The sequence below is a fragment of the Lynx rufus genome, unplaced genomic scaffold, assembly GCF_022079265.1.
Source record: "Lynx rufus isolate CCGP_SWC_20201006 ecotype Redwood Valley unplaced genomic scaffold, mLynRuf1.p SCAF_12, whole genome shotgun sequence".
Lineage (NCBI taxonomy): Eukaryota > Metazoa > Chordata > Mammalia > Carnivora > Felidae > Lynx > Lynx rufus.
Window position 1 is genome coordinate 24,043,437 of NW_025814826.1, and position 14,275 is coordinate 24,057,711.

At 37.4% G+C, this 14,275-nt stretch overlaps 1 pseudogene; it reads left to right on the forward strand.

Annotated features, from left to right (window-relative positions):
• Nucleotides 1-10,838: 10,838 nt before the first annotated feature.
• LOC124507535 (40S ribosomal protein S16-like) lies at nt 10,839-11,222 on the forward strand (annotated as a pseudogene).
• The last annotated feature ends 3,053 nt before the right edge of the window (nt 11,223-14,275 follow it).

Here is a 14,275-nt window from a genome sequence, read left to right on the forward strand (position 1 = left end):
GATGACATGATATTCTATAAATAAAACCCAAAAGACCCCACCAAAAAATTGCTAGAACTGATACATGAATTCAGTAAAGTCTCAGGATACAAAATCAATGTACAGAAATCTATTGCATTCTATACACCAATAATGAAGCAGCAAAAAGAGAAATCAATGAATCTATTCCATTTACAATTGCACCAAAACCTATAAGATACCTAGGAATAAACTTAACCCAACAGGTGAAAGGTTTATACTCTGAAAATTATAAAACATTGACAAAAGAAGTTGAAGATGACATAAAGAAATGGAAAAACATTCCATGCTTGTGGATTGAAAGAACAAATGTTAAAATGTCTATACTACACAAAGCAATCTACAGAGTTAATGCAACCTCTGTCAAAGTACCAGCTGCATTTTTCACAGAGCTGGAACAAACAGTCCTAAAACTTGTATGGAACCACGAAAGACCCCAAATAGCCAATGCTAATCTTGAAAAAGAAAAGCCAAGCTGGAAGTCTCACAAGTCCAGATTTCAAGTTATATTACAAGTTATATTACAAGTTATATTACAAGTTATATAGATCAATGAAGCAGAATAGAAAACCCAGAAGTGTACCCATAACTATATGGTCAACTAATCTTCAACAAAGCAGGAAGGAATACCCAGTGGAAAAAAGACTGTCTCTTCAACAAATGGCGTTGGAAAAACTGGAAACCAACATGCAAAAGAATAAAACTGGGCCACTTTCTTACACCATACACAACAATAAGTTCAAAATGAATGAAAGACCTAAATGTGAGACAGAAAATCATCAAAATCTTAGAGGAGAACACAGGCAGCAACCTCGTTGACAATGGCTGTATCAACTTCTTACTAGATATGTCTCTCAAGGCAAAGGAAACAAAAGCAAAAACTATTGGGACTTCATCAAAATAAAAGTCTTCTGCGTAGTAAAGGAAACAATAAACAAAACTAAAAGGCAGCTTACAGAATGGGAAAAGATATTTGCAAATGACGTGTCTGGTAAAGGGTTAGTAAACAACATCTATAAAGAACTTACCAATTCGACAACCCAAAAAACAAATAATCCAGTTAAGAAATGGGCAGAAGACATGAATAGACCTTTTTCCAAAAAAGACATAGAGGTGGCTAACAGACACATGAAAAGATGCTCAACTCCAACGGAATGGGAAAAGATATTTGCAAATGACATATCGGACAAAGGGCTAGTATCTAAAATCTATAAAGAGCTCACCAAACTCCACACCCGAAAAACAAATAACCCAGTGAAGAAATGGGCAGAAAACATGAATAGACACTTCTCTAAAGAAGACATCCAGATGGCCAACAGGCACATGAAAAGATGTTCAGCGTCGCTCCTTATCAGGGAAATACAAATCAAAACCACACTCAGGTATCACCTCACGCCAGTCAGAGTGGCCAAAATGAACAAATCAGGAGACTATAGATGCTGGAGAGGATGTGGAGAAACGGGAACCCTCTTGCACTGTTGGTGGGAATGCAAATTGGTGCAGCCGCTCTGGAAAGCAGTGTGGAGGTTCCTCAGAAAATTAAAAATAGACCTACCCTATGACCCAGCAATAGCACTGCTAGGAATCTACCCAAGGGATACAGGAGTACTGATGCATAGGGGCACTTGTACCCCAATGTTCATAGCAGCACTCTCAACAATAGCCAAATTATGGAAAGAGCCTAAATGTCCATCAACTGATGAATGGATAAAGAAATTGTGGTTTATATACACAATGGAATACTACGTGGCAATGAGAAAAAATGAAATATGGCCTTTTGTAGCAACGTGGATGGAACTGGAGAGTGTGATGCTAAGTGAAATAAGCCATACAGAGAAAGACAGATACCATATGGTTTCACTCTTATGTGGATCCTGAGAAACTTAACAGGAACCCATGGGGGAGGGGAAGGAAAAAAAAAAAAAAAAAAAAAAGGACGTTAGAGTGGGAGAGAGCCAAAGCATAAGAGACTGTTAAAAACTGAGAACAAACTGAGGGTTGATGGGGGGTGGGAGGGAGGGGCGGGTGGGTGATGGGTATTGAGGAGGGCACCTTTTGGGATGAGCACTGGGTGTTGTATGGAAACCAATTTGTCAATAAACTTCATATAAAAAAAAAAAAGAAAAGATGCTCAACTTCACTCATCACTGAGGAAGTGCAAATCAAAACTACAATGAAATATAACCTCACACCTGTCAGAATGGCTAAAATTAACAACACAGGAAACAACAAGTGTTGGTGAGGATGCAGAGAAAGGGGAACTGTCTTACACTGTTGGTGGGAATGAAAACTGGTGCAGCCACTCTGAAAAACAGTATGAAGCTTCCTCCAAAAGTTAAAAATAGAACTACCTTATCACCCAACAGTTGCACTACTAGCTATTTACCCAAAGGATATAAAAATACTGATTTGAAGGGATACATGCACCCCGATGTCTATAGCAGCATTATCAAGAATGCCAGATTATGGAAAGAGCCCAAATGTCCATTGACTGATCAGTGGATACAGAAGAGGTGGTATATACAATGGTATATATATACAATGACTATTACTTATCCGTAAAAAAATAATGCAATCTTGCCATTTGCAGTGATGTGGATGGAGCTAGAGTGTATTATGCTAAGCGAAATAAGTCAGTCAAAGAAAGACAAATATCATATGATATCACTCATATATGTAATTTAAGGAACAGAACAGATGAACATGGTGGGGGGAAGTAGAGGCAAACTAGAAAAAAAAACTCTCAACTATAGAGAACAAACTGAAGGTTGATGGAGGAGAGGTAGGCAGTGGGATGAGTTAAATGGTTGATGGGTATTAAGGAGGGCACTTGTGATGAGCATCAGGTGTTGTATGTAAGTGATCAATCACTAAATTCTACACCTGAAACTAGTATTACACTATATGTTAACTAACTGGAATTTAAATAAAAACTTGAAAAAATAAGTTAAAAATTTGAAAAAAAAACATTAAAGTAAAAACTTGTAAGAGAAAGGGAATGCTGAGAATTACTGGAGATATCTCTGAGTTCTATGAGTACATGCATATGTTTGTTTAGGTGTGTTTTAGAAAGTAGTAGAAGATGTTAGATTTCTCACTATACATGGGAAGGACTTCCCAACACTTTAATTTAAAAACAGTTTAAACAGCAAAATTAAATTAGCCCATAATTCTAAAGGATTTGGGGATTCTTAGGCAAATAATACTTAAATTACACAATGAACATCTTTCGGATAAAATGGTGGTTCTACCTGTAAAGTACACTTGTAAGTGAGAGATATTTATTGTTTTATGCTTGTTTGATAAATTGGATAGCTCAGCTGGTTTGAGTCTCTGCTAATGAAACCATTTACGAGTTTACTTTTCACTCCAGACATTTCTTCTTGTGCAGAGGAAAATTCTGTGCCAAAGTCAGGGCCACTCCAGAGTGACTGACACAGAACAATGCAAAGTCCTACCCGGTTCTAGGCCCTGGCAAATGTCGTTCTAATCCCTGCCATCCCACCCCAGATAGAGTGGACTGTCACACACCTGGTGAGACTCAGCAGCGAAGTTATTGTTCCATACATCATGGTATGCTCCCCACTCAGGAAAGAATGTCCTTTCCCTCATTCTTCTTCTATCCCATTGTGCTCTATTTGGACTTCTTGAGTCCCGTTGAGAAAGTCAGCCACAGTTACCAGCTGGGGTAACTAGTAAGGTTTTAAAGAGAAAAATGCTTTTGACAATTAATTAATTAACATCTGTAACACTTGATTACGTTGCACTGTTATGCTTGTATCATATGCGAGGTTCACCATATTATGCAGTGAATCATTCCAGTTTCAGGGACCCCATCTTCTAATCTTATCCTTGAACCTTAGGTTCTTCCATAACAAGTGCTTATTTATGTGTATGTTACAAAATAAATTAATAAATTGGTGGATGGATGGTTGGATGAAAGATTAGATAAATCTCTTGCCCCCTTACACTTGCAGTTTCCCCAGAAAAAAGCCAGCCTTTTTGCTGTTGCTATATTTTGCTTTTTTCTTTTTTTTAATCACTGGAGAAGAAAATATTTATCTGTGAACTGAGATAAAACTGAAAAGGAACTGCTTAGGACCAACCTTGTCCACAATCATAAAATACACCTTATGTAAACATCTCATAAAGAAGAATAAGAAAGAGATTGCAGATGGATTAGTGACAACCTGTCATTACAAGTAAGAAAATAAAACTAGAAATCTAGAGGTTAAGTTAGATCAATTATATATATACAGAACCTTAACATACACACACATATATATAGGCGCACATACACAAATACATGCATATATATATATTTGTATATAAATTAGAACTGAGAACAGGACAGACCCTATAATTAATGGGTATCCAGTGCAAAATGAAAATGCAGAGCCCTGTGTTCAAACATTATTGAGAATTTTTAGACAGCGACAATAGAGCATTAAACCAATCTCAGAGTCCTTCTAAGTGTGGGTCCCCATGTAACTATATGGTTTTCATACCAGGAATTCAGCCCTACAATTATTCCTTTTTTTTATAGCCCTTAGATATAATAACTTTTGTTTATTTACAATTGTATACAGTTGTCTATCATGTTGTCTTCAACTGGAAGCTACAGCATGTCAAGGATTATGTTGCTTGGATATATTCCACTTTGTGGCTGTTATACATATTATTTATATCCTCAAACACTAATGCTTTTGTCTTCTAATCAGGATTGTTTACATAGCGTACTTGCTTGGCATGTAGAAACTCTTGATAACTTTTAAAGAATTTTTTTTTAATGTTTTTTTTTTGTTTATTTTTGAGAGCGAGAGACAGAGAGAGCACAAGTGGGAAAAGGGCAGAGAGAGAGGGAGACACAGAATCCGAAGTAGGCTCTAGGCTTCAAGCAGTCAGCACAGAGCCCAATGTGGGGCTCGAACCCATAGACCATGAGATCATGACCTGAGCTGAAGTCGGATGCTTAACCGACTGAGCCACCCAGGTTCCCCTTGATAACTTTTTAAAACAGGAAAAAATGTCTATTCTCTTTAATCTTAATAAAATAAAAGTTTCATCAAAGTCCCTGGATATTGGCAAGTAGGGGCATTGGTGAGCAATAAATTTACCATACAATGTATGTTTATATGTGTGAATTTTGAACATATACAGTATTTTTGGGAGGTATATTCTAAAACCTTCCCTCAAGACAAAGGTTAAATATTGCATTTTATACCAAATTCTAATGATGCCAATTATACCTCAGTTGGGAAATGACCTTTTTTACTCTTTTGAAGATGCTTTTCAAGTCAGAGTATTAACTGCAGATGCTTTGCTCTGGCTCCACTCAGAACACTGATTCCTCTGCCCTTTCAGTAGTAGCCAGTGAATGCTGGCAGTATTCTATGTGTCATTTGGCTACCAGGTTCCGTTTTGGGTATCTCTTGCATCAATTCCATTGTTCTAATAGGTGTGACTTAACCTGATTATATTCTGAGTCCTTCAAATCAGCTCTGAAAAATTAGCTTTATTTTTGTAGCTTTCTTAAATACCAGAAACTTGCTTTAATCTGCTGCTTTAATTCAGTTATTATCATAACTCATGAGACACTTATTGACTAATTTTTCTCAATGATACACCAGGTACTATACTAGATAACTGTGCCTCCATTATCTAAAAGCCAGAAATACTGGGAGAGGTAATAAGGCAGAATCTTATTACTAAAAAAACTCAAAGTATTTAAATGTATTATTAAGACAAAAAAGTATTTATCTAAATAAAACTTATATATTAAGCTTATTGGAAATCTAGAAGTCATGATTGTCTACAATTCTCTTCTTTTATGGTACTCGGGGATGGGGGAGAATGGGAGGTCTAAGATACAGTTTTCCCTCATCAGCTCTTAGTAAAATATACCATGGGGTGTTTTTGTGGCCTCTGGGTTTAAATGATTCCCTGTCATTTACATTTCTCTTTTCAACTAATTAGCAGGTGAAACTGGTATAAAGCCCTTGAATAAATATTTTTTACATAAGTGGGACTGATTTACTAGACTTAGTAAAATCAGATCTCCTAAGGGCTCTTACAGCAAAATTTTCTTAGAAGCACCATCATCGATGTTAATTATACCTCTTCACGCTAGAATCCATAGCACATAAGAATTTTTGTTTAATTTTATTTAAATTTTACCTGTTTCTTTATAAGCTATTTGGAATAAACCAATGCAGACTAAGAATAAGCCATGACAGAATGTATCTACTTTTCTTCCCAGCTGATTTCCAAAGGTCATTTCCAGGTAGCAATTGACACATCCCAGGGCTCAGTTCCCAAAGAGGCATGCTGGAGAACACTAGATAAAGAGTAGACTGACTAAATGATTTCTTGGAATAGTGGCAGTGCCTTCTATAAGAGGAAAGCATAACTGCTTCTTAGTAGCAGCAGGGGGAATGAAGGGTTGGCAATGGGTGAACAGACTGTAGATGTGAGGTCAGGGATAACTGAAAGAAATAGAAGATTTGGATTTTAGAAGTATTTTTGGGGGCGCCTGGGTGGCGCAGTCGGTTAAGCGTCTGACTTCAGCCAGGTCACGATCTCGCGGTCCGTGAGTTCGAGCCCCGCGTCGGGCTCTGGGCTGATGGCTCAGAGCCTGGAGCCTGTTTCCGATTCTGTGTCTCCCTCTCTCTCTGCCCCTCCCCCGTTCATGCTCTGTCTCTCTCTGTCCCAAAAATAAATAAACATTGAAAAAAAAAAAAAGAAGTATTTTTGAGTACGTTCTACACTGCACGGTTTACAAACTGAGCCACATTAAAATATGCTGAAAGTAGGGAAACTGACTTAGAGACAGAAAAGATGGGGTAGAGATAAATGGAGAAGAATAAAAATGCTAGACCAGATCTTACCTGAGTGAGATTGCATGGTATTATCGCTCGATTCATAGATATGTCCATTAGGAATCTTTGGTTCTGAAAGACAGGGCTCAATTCAAATAGCCTAAACTACCATGGAGGCTATCGGGTTACTTAACTGGAAGTGCAAAGGTACACTGGTTTTCAGGATGGATTAAATAAGCAACTGCAGCTCCACTTGTCTGCAGCTTTGTTACTTTTTTGCTCTTGTAGGTGTCAGATTCATACTTGGGCTGGGAATAAGATGGTGGCAACTGCTCTGGATCTATCTATAGATGACAACTTCCCCACAGAGGGAGAAAGGATCATTTCTTGGAGTTCTTTGGTAATAGAACAAAAGAATAGTCCAGAAACTTCTTCTTTAATCTCATTGGCCCACGTTGGGTCACGTGCCCACTCATAAACCAATCATTGGCAAAAGAGATGGTATTCTTTCTCTTTAGACTGCCAGGGCCCATTTCTAATATTGGGGTTTGATTGACTTGAGGTCTCCTTGGCCCTGCATGGGAACTCTATCAACTGTCCAACACGGGGCTGCTTTTCCACTACTGGATATATTTGAGAATATTTGGTTAGCATATTTTTGTAGTGAAACTCTTTCTATTATAAGAGAAAAAATAATGATTTCTTTAGAAATAGAGATTTCCATCTCCTATAATGCATTTTATTTTTATTATGGAAATGATATTACTCCCTTTAGAAAACTGTAAATACAGAAAAGTACAAAGAACAAAATAAAAGTTATATACAATTTCTCACCATCATTAACATTCTGAAAGCTTTGTTACTCTGTTCTTTATGCATATTTGTTTATTACATATTCTATTTGTTGTTAATGACATAAACCCATTTAAAACTGATTTAAACAAAAATGAGAATTTATGTAAAGTACACCGGTGATATTCCAGGGAACCATAGGATATCAAAACCATAGGTGAGACGAGTACCAGAAATTGGGAAACAAGTGGGAACTTAGGGAGTAAAGGTTCTACCCTCTCTCTTTTTGTAGCATGGCTTTCTTTGCCTTGGAATACAGATACCCAGACATAGCCACCTCATAGGTCCCAACTGTGCACTTTATTATCTCTCTCATTTACTAAGAACAAGCCCATCTTCCTGGGAAGTCAGTCAGGTTTCCCAAGCTTGTGCATGGTTCACCCTTAGTCCAATCAACTGTGGCAAGGGGACGCTCACACAGAGTAACATGGCTGTGGGGGGCTCTTGTGTGTAGGTAGTGGGTCATTTCTCAGAGAAAGAGAACCACTGTCCCCTGAACAGATGCCCCCCAAATGAGGTAGCAAATTTATTAGGCTCTGTAGATTAAGGCACGGATGTCTTTGAGAGGTCATTATTCTGTCTGCTTTAGATAGGAAATTAAGGAAACTTGGATAGAATGATTTTTTTCCAGTTGATTTTTATTTATTTTGAGAAAGAGGGGAGAGAGCATGTGTGTGCACATGTGCAGGCATGGGGGAAGGGCAGAGAGAGAGAGGGAGAGAGAGAATCCCAAGCAGATTCAACACTTTCAGTGTGGAATCCTATGCAGGGCTTGAACTCACAAACCGTGAGGTCATGACCTGAGCAGGGATCAAGAGTCGGAGGCTTAACCAACTGAGCCACTCAGGTGCTCCAAATGATTTGTTTTTAATTAATGAAACTGAAGACTTAATCATTTCCTCAAGGTGAGAAAAAAGGGATAAGGCTGGAACTATTTTCATCTTTACGAAGATAAGTAAAAGAGCACACAACTGGCAACAGCTTTGGTCAGCATTATCCATCTACTCTGATAACCAGGATTAATTTATACCCTGGTGTAAAGATTGCTTTGCTTACTTGGGATTGTTTCGTTCCTTATTTCCACTTATTTGTTTAATGTCTGTTTCTCCTTTAGTTTGTAAACAACATGGCCGGTGTGGGAGCAGCTGTGTCTTCTTCTTCTTCTTCTTTTTTTTTTTAACAGCTATATTTTCTGTACCTAGCATCCATAGTAGGCACTAAATAAATATTTACTGACCAATTTAAATAAATCCTACTGGACAGTCTGACATTTCCACACTTGCAAATTTCAAATGGTTTTACTGGTAATGAAACCCAGAAGCTTCCACAATAACCTACAGCTCAAGACATGGTTTCCAAGCCATATGGTTCAAAGGCTCTCCTAAGCTCAGCAAGCCTAAATTCCCCAGTCACTCCCTTGGTCAGCAAGTGCTGTTCTAGATTGATGCTGGGCTCTCGTAGGCACTTAGAGGCATGCCAGGGTGGGATTTATCTTAACACCTGATGACTCATTTTTCTCACCAGAGTCCAAATTCCTGATTTCATTTTTTTAATTATTTTTAAATGTTTATGTATTTTTGAGAGAGAGAGAGAGAGCGAGAGCGAGAGCAAGCACAAGTAGGGATGGGCAGAGAGAGAGAGACACACACACAGAATCAGAAGCAGGCTCCAGGTTCTGTGCTGTCAGCACAGAGCCCAATGTGGGTACAAAGTCATGAAACACAAGATCATGTCCTGAGCCAAAGTCGGATGCTTAACCAACTAGCCACCCAGGTGCCGCTCCAAATCCCCAATTTCAAAGTCATGGATTAGATAGTCTTTTCTTCTAAAAGTATACAACTGCTTGCCCCTAATATAGGTGGAGATGTTTTTTAATAGCTTTACTCAGCTATAATTGATATACCAAAAAAAAAAAAAAACCCTACAGATATTTAAAGTATACAATTTGGTGATTTTTGACATATGTATGTACCATTGATGAAGTCATAAACCTGTCTATCACCTCCAAAAGTTTTCTCCAGCATTTTTGGTTTTTATTGGTTGTTTTTTATTTGTTGCATTGTGTTAAGAAAACTTAACATGAGCTCTACCCATTTAAGACATTTCTAAATGTACAGTATTGTCAACTGTAGGCACAATGTTGTACAACAGTTTTATAGTAGCTTCTCAAAGAGTACTGCTTTCCTTCTTCCAGAATTTATAAATTGACCATGAGGTGCCCATTACAGTGTTTCTGGTACAGCCAGTTGTCCCCAGGTCCTCCTATCATTCTTCTTTGTGTGAAGTCATCCTTGAGGGGTGGAGATTGCCCTGACTCTAGGGTGGCTCTTGGGAGCAATGTTTAAAGCAATAGCCATTACCTCATATTAAATTCCAGCCACAATACCATGTGCAATCTGGCCATGACCCTCACATTTCAAATTACAGTGAACTTGGATTACGTAATTCTGAGCTACATATTTCCTTCAGACATGAAGTTGGCTCTTCTGAGTCATTGAGATCAGGGAAATTTCTAAGCGTTGTTTTTCTATTTGGAATGATAGATTGGTGTTGATCTGCCCAATTCTTTTGCTGATCAGGAAAAACTAGACCATGAACTGAGGTCAAGAGTAGTCTCTGATGATCAAAAATAATAAAGGTAAATTCATCTTTGGTGATTTAACCCTTAACAACATAAGAAATTTTAAGATTTTAAGTAGTTTAAAATATTAAATACAAAATTCATTTAATTTTGCTCATTAGAAGGCAACTCCATTCAGAATCCCATAACAAGAGTCCGTGAGTCTTAAAAGGAACAAATTTAACCATTTAGGTGAAGCAATCGGTTTAAGAATCTCATCTCACTTCCTACAAAAGAGAAAATTCTAAGTAATTTGAAAAGCTAAACATAAAATTAAATAATATTTTTTAAAAAACAAGCAAATATTCATCAAACCTTTAGGAGAAGAAATGTGCAAGCAACTGAAGAAATTACAAAATATTGAAAGATACATCTACATAAAATATTGAACACATCTAAGAAAAAACATAATAGCTTTTTTTTTTTCCTGGTTGTGGCGACTTGCATTTAGGGGCTCTTGTCTACATCCACAATCTTGGGGTCCAAGGGTCTTTGGCTGTCGGTGGTCTTCAGATGCAAGAAGACCGAAAATGGCCACCACTATGGCGCGCTGCAAGCCGGTACCAGCCTCGTCAAGATGAATGAGTGACCCCTGGGGATGATGGAGCCACACACACTGCAGCACAAGCTATTGGAACCAGTTCTGCTTTTGCACAAGGAGCGATTTGCCAGGGTGGACACGGAGTCCGAGTGAAGGGTGGTGGTCACGTGGCCCAGATTTAGGCAATCCACTTGTCCATCTCCAAAGCCCTGGTGGCCTATCATAAAAATACGTGAATGAGGCTTCTAAGAAGATCGAAGACATTCTCATCCAGTTCAACCCACCCCTGCTGATAGCTGAGCTCCGGTGCTCCGAATCCAAAAAGTTTGGTGGTCTTGGTGCTGGTGCTCGCTACCAGAAATCCTACCAATAAGTCCGTCATGGGGATCAGGGTTCATGCCTATAAGAAATAATTGTCAGGGCACTGAAACAAAAGAAAAAATATAATGGAAATTAAAAGTTAAATAGCATATTGGAGAAAATTATTTGTTATATCAGAAAGGATTATTAATTTTTGTGTAAAGATATAAAATATTTTGATAAAAGCAATGAGATCTGATAGGAAAGTGGAAAAAGAACAAGGATACTCTTTTTGGTTTATTTTTTAAATTTTTTATTTTTATTTAAATTTTCATTAACATACAGTGCAATATTAGTTTCAGGAGAATTCAGTAATTCATCATTTACATATGACTTCAGTGCTGATCACAAGGTGCCTTATTTAATACTGGAGAACTCACAAACTAAAAATAGAACTACGCTACATCCACCAATTGCACTAGTAGGTATTTACCCAAAGGATACAAAAATACAGATTTGAAGGGGTACATGCACCCTGATGCTTATAGCAGCATTAGAAATAATAGATAAACTACAGAAACAGCCCAAATGTCCATTGACTAATGAATGGATAAAGAAGATATGGTGTATATATACAGTGGACTATTGGCCATCAAAAAGAATGAAATCTTCCCATTTGCAACAGTGTGGATGGAGCTAGAATGTATTATGCTAAATGAAAACAGTCGGTCAAAAAAAGACAAATACCGTATGATCTCACTCATACATGGAATTTAAGAAACAAAAAAGTAACCATATGGGAAGGGGGAAAAGGGATACTCTTGATTAATTAAAAAAAAAAAACACTAGTTGATAAAAATACAGAAAAATGTTCTGCCTTGTGGTCATCAATGAAAAATTTTAAGAACCAAGATACCATTTTAACTTCTTTAGTTATTTATTTATACAGTAGGCGATTCACTCCACCAGCCTTTATGAAATGGGAACAGGCAAGGTGGTTAAGGATTAAGTGATTAAACACGCAGAGTTCTTCCCTCAGTGAATTTCAGCCCCTTGGAGAGAGAAAACCCCAAAGAGAGAAAAAAGTAGTAAAATATACCTGGTGTAAGAAATAGCTTCAGAAATATTTCATATCATTAATAATATTGCTGTCTTATACTGCAAGAGCAAAATTGTTATCACCTTTTTTGGACAGAAATTTGTCAAAGTATTTTAAGAGCTCTAATTCATGAACTCTAAATTCATACTCTTTGATTCCATCATTATTTTTCTGGGCATCTAGCCAAAAGAAAGCATTTATGTTCAGAAAAAAAATTCACAAAGATCTTCATAACACCATTATTGATCAGTATAAGAGCAAAAGATTGGGAGAATCTTAAATGGCCAAACTATAGAGAAATTATGGTTCCTCCACTTAATGAAATATAGCCATTAAAGGTAAGTTTCATGGAAAGTATGCTATAAAGCAAATGTTTGAAATCTGAAATTGTATACGTACAAAAAAAATCTATTTAATAAACTGTACCTAAAAATATCCCTGAATAAAGATGTTAGCAGAAGTTATGTTTGAATATAGCAGTTGTAGTAATGTTATGGCTCCTAATGATTCACTTTGTTCATAATTGTGTTTCCTGCCTTATCACATTCATTCTGGGCTTAGCCATGACTTACTTTGGCCAGTGGAGTACGCATGCACTGTATCCCAGGAGAAGCTTTAAATGCAATTTCATGAGAATAGCGCATCCCAAACAAGGACTACTCCTCCAGCCTAGATCTTGGGATAAGACCTGAGTCACCCCACAAATCTCCTGTAGTGTGATAGGGAAATGAATATGTTATTGCAAGTTGTTGGGGTTTTAGAATTGTTCATTTCTTCAGCAAAGCCTAATTAATACAGAAACTTTGTGTTTATCTTTTAGAATTCTGATAAATTCAGAAATTCAGAAATTTTAAATTTCTGTTTTCAGAAATTTCTTAGTAAGTATTTAATGATTTTCAAAGTTTCAAATGCAAACAAGTATCTCTCCCCCAAAACAAACAACAGCCCTGGAGGGAAATGAAAATAGTTATTTTCACATGAGATGGAAGATCATGTCTGAGTATCATGGGAAATTATTATGACCTGTCCTGAGGATTTAAAAGAAGAAACAAAAAAACCTCGGTTAAGTAACAGTTTTTCACTCTTAAACTTTATTTTTTTTTAGTTTCTTATTGAAAACAAGGGGGAAAGCCATGGGGACTGAGAATCAGGAACAACTAATGAAGATCCAGATTCTGGAACAAACTATATCCTTCTACGGAGCATTCTTTCTCTTCCTAGCTCATTCTTACTCTTTCCAATTCATGTTCTCCTTATTGCCTCAGAATAGTAGGAATCAGCTCTACCGCTGTTATGCTGGCGATGAGTGCAGTGGCTCTGCCTGTTGGCAGGGGTAACAATAGAGACCCCTCATATTTAAAGTACACAATGAGCCCTTAATAAAGCAAATAATACTCAAAGTATTCATTAGAGACAGTATTTTTCTTGTTCCAGAAATGAGAATAAAAACCAGTCTGTAAACTCACTGCTGCCAGCAACATATCTGAAATAGCAGGAAATTTTATCTTAGGGGGAAATAAAGAGATTTCCTTTGTGGAAGAATTGCCAATACTACACAGGGAAGAGAAATGTCAACCATGATTGGTGTCTAAAGAGTGGTCAGATCACTAAGGCAGGTAACACAAACTATCTTAAATTTTTTTTAACGTTTATTTATTATTGAGAGACAGAGAGACACAGAGCATAAGCAGGGGAGGGGTAGAGAGAGGGGGAGACACAGAATCTGAAGTAGGCTCCAGGCTCTGAGCTGTCCGCACAGAGCTGGACACAGGGCTCAAACTCACAAACCATGAGATCATGACCTGAGCCGAAGTTGGATGCTTAACCGACTGAGCCACCCAGACGCCCCATCACAAACTATCTTAAAAGATTTATGCCATACAGAATCTCAATGAGAACAGCTTCGTAAGTAAAATTCATCGTGCCTCACTGGATGTAACTTTTTTGATTTTGCAAGTAGCAATGTCATGTGAGATGATTAGTAATTAATTGTTTGAGATTTGCTTTCAATCATGTGCTGTTACGTA